Below are 6583 nucleotides of genomic sequence, written 5' to 3'. Positions count from 1 at the left end.
TATACATGAGCTTTGCATCCTGCAACCCTGCTTAATTTAGTTGTTAGTTCCACTAACCTTTTTGTAAATTCTTAGAGATTTTTTGCATTATTATTTATGTCATGTGCAAAGAGAATACAGTTTTATTTATTTCTTTCCAATTTTTTTCCTTTTTCCTGGCTTATTTTACTGTGTTGGACCTAGAAGAAAGTTGAATAGGAGTGATGACAGTGGATATCCTTGCCTAGTTTCAGTCTTTTATCATTAAGTTTGTTATTAGCCATAAGTTTATTGTAGAAGCCCTTTTTCAGATTGAGGATGTTTCCTGCTCTTCCTAGTTTGCTAAAGCTTTTTATTAGAATGGATGTTGAGTTTTGTCAGATTCTTGTTCTGCATTTATTGAAGTAATTAGTTTTTCTTTTTCTTTTTTTTTTTTTTAAGAGAGAGTCTCACTCTGCCACCCAGGTGGAGTGTGGTGGTACGATCAGGGCTCAATGCAGCCTTGACCTCTGGGGCTCAAGCGATCCTCCCACCTCAGCCTCCCAAGTAGTTGGAGCTACAGGCACACACCACCACACCTGACTAATTTGTGGTTTGTTGTAGAGATACATATTGCCCAGGCTGGTCTCAAACTCTTGGGCTCAAGCAATCTGCCCTCCCCAGCCTCCCAAAGTGTTGGAATTACAGGTGTGAGTCACCGTGCCCAGCCTATAGTTTGTCTTTGTTAGTCTGTTGATATAGTGAAATGCTGGTTGATTTTTCAAATGTTGAGTTGGCCTTGCTTTCCTGAGATAAACCTCTTTGTTCATTATATACTGTCCTATATTGATAGATTAAATTGGCTAATATTTTGCACAGGACTTAACTGTTCTGGATATTTCATAAATGGAATCATAAAATATATAGTCTTTTGTGACTGGCTTGTTTCACTTAACATGATGTTTTCAAGGTGCATTCATGGTATAGTATGTATCAGTACTTTATTCCTTTTCATTGCCAAAAAATATTCATTATATGGATATGCCACATTTATCCATTCATCTGTTAGTGGGAATTTGAGTTGTTTATACTTTTTGGCCATTATAAATAATGCTGGTATTAACATTTATGTACAAATATTTGTATGTGCATATGTTTTCATTTGTCTGGTTTCAACTATAATTTCAATTATGGCTACATCAAGCATATTTGAGTCTTATAATTTTATTTACAAATTAGTATTCAAAAAATATAAATATTTAATGAGTATCAATTATCGATTTATCCCATCAAGTTAACAAAAAAAAATGATAATATCCAGAGTTGTGAAGGATTCTGAAAGACAGCTACTCTGTCCCAGCTGGTGAAAATTTAAACTGATTAAAGTTTTCTGTAGGGCAATTTGAATAGCTAAAAACCAGGGGCTATCCGTGGTTAAATAAAGACAATGCAATAATACTAAAATCATGTTTTTAATTAACTTTCGGTGACCTGAGAAAAGTTTTTGATGTTATATTTTGAAAATGCAACATATAAAACTACCAACTGTGTGTTCCCCACTTACCAAGCTAGGACAGAGACTGATAGAACTAAATTTATACAGTGATACATCACCCATGGGTGGCAGGACTATGGGTAGTTTTCAGTGGTGGATGTGTATGTGTGCACGTGTGTATTTTCAAAGTTTTTGCAGTGAACATGTTTTACTTTAAAATGATAATGAATGTGACGTATAGAACTGTTCTTAATTTCACCTCTTTAAAAATCACTTTTATATTTTACAACACAACAACAAATATTTCCTTCAAGAATACCTCATTTTGCTTCTCCAAAAGTTGCAAAACATCTTAGATAATGAGCAGTTTATTTGCAGTAATAATGTCTTGGCTGTACTTGGGGAACTAGCTCACTGAACTTTTCCCTGTGGCAATACAAAAATGTCATACACAGAGGCATTATGGTGTTTATGCTAACTATGGCATTTTACACACCAGGGTTCATTATTATTCTCATTAATTTTGTGATTGTTAATAGCACTGCTATTAATATGATGACTTAACCTTTACAGATTTCAATCAAACATTTCTAAACTCAATAGAGAATGTGTCTAGAATGTAAGGAGATGTGTGTCTGAGTGGTGTTCCCCAACAGGGAGCATATTTTCATATTCAATATATTTTAACTACTGTGATGCCTAGCTAATATTTTATTTATATTAGAGTAATATAAATAATTATTTATATTATAATATAATATAATATAAATAATTATATAAATGATAATTATATATAAATGATTATTATATGTAATAAATATTTAATAATTATTAATTATTTAATAAGTAATATAAATAGTTATATATATATTATTCTAATATAAATAATTATTTATATTATTTTATACCCCATGATCCAGCAATCCCACTACTATATATCTAAAGGAAATGAAATCAGGATCTCAAAGAGATGTCTACACCCGTTCATTCATTGCAACATTATTCACAATAGCCAAGATAAAGAATCAACTTAATCAATTCTTTAGAATTCTAATATAAATAAAAATTAGAAAAGTAAATGTTTTCTAAAAAGAATATCGGATTCAGGAAACTAGAGATAAGAAACAATTACTTCATTAGTAAAGGTATAAAAATTTGAAATGACAAACCAACTTTTGTAAAAAATATTTATGAATGTCAAAAATACATATTAAATGAAAACAATCTATGGGGGTATTTTCTACATGTTGATTTTTGTATAGTTAATCTTAAAATAAGCAAAGAATAAGAACTTTTTAACAAGGAGCCTCATTTTATACCAAAAGTTGTTCTAGGCTTAAATCTGAGTGAAACAAACTATAAAATTCAAAAAGATAAAAATACGGAAGTTTCTCTACTTCAATGGTTGGGAACAGAGCAAGGCTCCCCCGAAAGTATATCACTGTTGCTAACAGATGGTTTAAGCTACCTTGCACCATCATTTATCCTTGGTCATGGAGTTGTTCATTAGTCTGTGTCAGCTGTATTTCTGTATAGTTGTGAAGTGTTTTACAAGCATTATTAATGCCATTATATATGATAAGCATAAAAGCAGTGAGCGCTATTATAATTTCTATCATTTTCTATTCTGTGGAACTGTTTACAAGGCATGATAAATAACTGTTGTTTAAAGGAAACATCTAATGGCAAAAATCTAACTGCTTAACAAAACATTCTGTTGCTAAGGATGTAGTGAAACAGGCACTCCCACACTTAGTGATGGGCATGCATGATTATACCACCACATCATGGAGAAAAGAAAACCTTTGTACACTGTTGGTGGAAATGTAAATCTGCATAGCCATTATAGAAAATGGTATGACGGTTTCTCAAAAAACTAAAAATAAAACTACCCCATGATCCAGCAATCCCACTACTATATATCCGAAGGTAATGAAATCAGGATCTCAAAGAGATATCTACACTCTTTCATTCATTGCAACATTATTCACAATAGCCAAGATAAAGAATCAACTTAAGTGCTTATCAGTGGAAAAATGGATAAAGAAAATGTGGTGTATATACACCATGGAATACTATTCAGTCTTAAAAAAAAAAAAGAAGAAAATGCTGTCACTTGAAACAACATGGATAAACCTTGAGGATATTACATTAAGTGAAATAAGCCAGGCACAGAAAGATAAATGCTGCATGATCTCAGTTATATGTGGAATCCAAAAAAGTTGAACTAATGGAAAGAGAGTATAATGATGGTTACCAGGGGGCTGGGAAGATATTGGTCAAAAGATGCCAAATTTCAGTTAGAAAGAATAAGTTCAAGAGACCTATTACACATCATGGTGACTACAGGTAATAACAATGTATTATGCATCTGAAAATTTCTAAAAGAGTGACATAAAACATTCTTACCACAAAAAAAGTATGTGTAGTAATGCCTAAATAGCTTGATTTAGCCATTCCACAATGTATACATATATGAAAACATCATTTGTACACCATAAATTTACACAATTTTTACTTGTCACTTGAAAAATAATAATGCTACCATACCCCTGGAGAACATTTCCATGGAGATTATTAAATTGCTGCCTCTCAGTTCCAAATCTATCCTTTTATACTCTGCTTTTGATGCAAGGACCAGGAGTCTCAAACTATCTTTCTGCTTTGTCACATGGCTCTGAATTAGGCTCCTTCAATAGAAGCACGAGAAGGAGCCTGAGAGACTAGAGGAAGACAAAGGGACTTGCTCCTCCCGCTCTGTTTCCTTTGGACTTCATGTCTGCTTGCAATTTCCATGAGTGAGTCCTGCGATGCTTTTCACCCTGACAGCAGCAAGATCTACCCACAGCAGATATTCAAAACAATATCCAGTTTTTAGTTTTTCTTGCACTTGTAAACCCCTATCCACCACAGAGACATTAGTATCAGCTGGCCACCCTTCTTTTTCAAGGTCTGGGTCCCCAGTGCACAGGGCTTCCCATGTCAATCTCAGAGGTGAACAGAATAGAGAACCCAGAAATAAAGCCAAATACTTACAGCCAACTGGTCTTCAATAAAGCAAACAAAAACATACAGTGGGGAAAGGACACCCAATTCAACAAATGGTGCTGGGATAATTGGCAAGCCACATGTAGAAGAATGAAACTGGATCCTCATCTCTCACCTTATACAAAAATCAATTCAAGATGGATCAAAGACTTAAATTTAAGTCCTGAAACCATAAAAATTCTAGAAGATAACGTCAGACAAACCCTTCTAGACATTGGCTTAGGCAAAGACTTCATGAACAAGAGCCCAAAAGCAAATGTAACAAAAACAAAAATAAATAGGCTGGGCATGGTGGCTCATGCCTGTAATCCTAGCACTTTGGGAAGCTGAGGCAAGCAGATCACTTGAGGTCAGGAGTTCGAGACCAGCCTGGCCAACATGGTGAAACCCTGTCTTTTAGTAGAGAATACAAAAAATTAGCCAGGCATGGTGGCACACATCTGTAATCTCAGCTACTTGAGAGGCTGAGGCAGGAGAATCGCTTGAACCCAGGAGGCAGAGGTTGCAGTGAGACAAGATCGCACCACTGCACTCCAGCCTGGGGGATAGAGAGAGACTCCATCTCAAAAAATAAAATAAAATAAATAGATGGGACTTAATTAAACTAAAAAATCTCTGCACAGCAAAAGAAATAATCAACAGATTAATAGACAACCCACAGAGTGGGAGAAAATCTTCACAATCTATACGTCTGACAGAGGACTAATATCAAGAATCTACAAAGAACTCAAACAAATCAACAAGAAAAAAAAATCCCATTTAAAAAGCAGGCAAAAGGCATGAATAGACAATTCTCAAAAGAAGATATACAAATGGCCAACAAGCATATAGAAAAATGCTCAACATCACTAATGATCAGAGAAATGCAAATCAAAATCACAATGTGATACCACCTCACTCCTGCAAGAATGGACGTAATCAAAAATCGAAAAATAATAGATGTTGGCATGAATGTGGTGAAAAGGGAATACTTTTACACTGTTGGTGGGAATGTAAACTAGTACAACCACTATGGTAAACAGTGTGGAAATTCTTTAAAGAACTAAAAGTAGATCTACCATTTGATCCAGCAGTGCTACTACTAGGTATCTACCCAGAGGAAAATAAGTCATTGGTAGGGTGCAGTGGCTCACACCTGTAATCCCAGCACTTTGGTAGGCCGAGGCAGGTGGATCACTTGAGGTCAGGAGTTCAAAACCAGCCTGGCCAACGTGGTGAAACCCTGTCTCTGTCTCTAATAAAAATACAAAAATTAGCCGGGCATGGTGGTGCGTGCCTGTAATCCCAGCTACTCAGGAGGCCGAGGCAGGAGAATCTCTTCAAACCAGGAGCCAGAGGTTGCAGTGAGCCAAGATCGTGCTGCTGCACTCCAGCCTGGGTGACAAGAGCGAAATTTTGTCTCAAAAAATAAAAAGTCATTATACAAAAAAGATATTTGCACATGCATGTTTATAGCAGCACAATTTGCAATTGCAAGAATATGGAATCAGCCCAAATGCCCATCAATCGGCAAGTGGATAAAGAAAATGTGATATATAGATATAGATATAGATATGTATATATACCATGGAATACTACCCAGCCATAAAAAGGAATGAAATAATGGCATTTGCAGTAAGCTGGATGGAATTGGAGACTCTTATTCTAAGTGAAGTAGCTCAGGAATGGAAAACCAAACATTTTATGTTCTCACTCATAATTGAAAGCTAAGCTATAAGGATGTAAAAGCATAAGAATGATATAATGGACTTTGGGGACTCAGGGGAAAGCCTTGGGGGGGATGAGGGATAAAAAAACTACATATTGGGTATAGTGTACACTGGTTGGGTGATGGGTGCACCAAAATCTCATAAATCACCACTAAAGAACTTATTCACGTAACCAAACACCACCTGTTCCCCAAAAACCTATTGAAATTAAAAATAAATTAATTAATACATTCTATTGGTTCTAATAACCAGAACAGTTTCTGTTTCTGAATTTGACCCTAACTGACACAGAAAAGAATTTGGCAATATCTAGCAATATTGATATGACTTTACCCTTAGACTCCTCAGTACCATTTCTAAAACTTTATGCAAA

This window comes from Pan troglodytes, chromosome 11 (genome assembly GCF_028858775.2).
Source record: "Pan troglodytes isolate AG18354 chromosome 11, NHGRI_mPanTro3-v2.0_pri, whole genome shotgun sequence".
Lineage (NCBI taxonomy): Eukaryota > Metazoa > Chordata > Mammalia > Primates > Hominidae > Pan > Pan troglodytes.
This window is presented reverse-complemented; position numbering follows the sequence as displayed.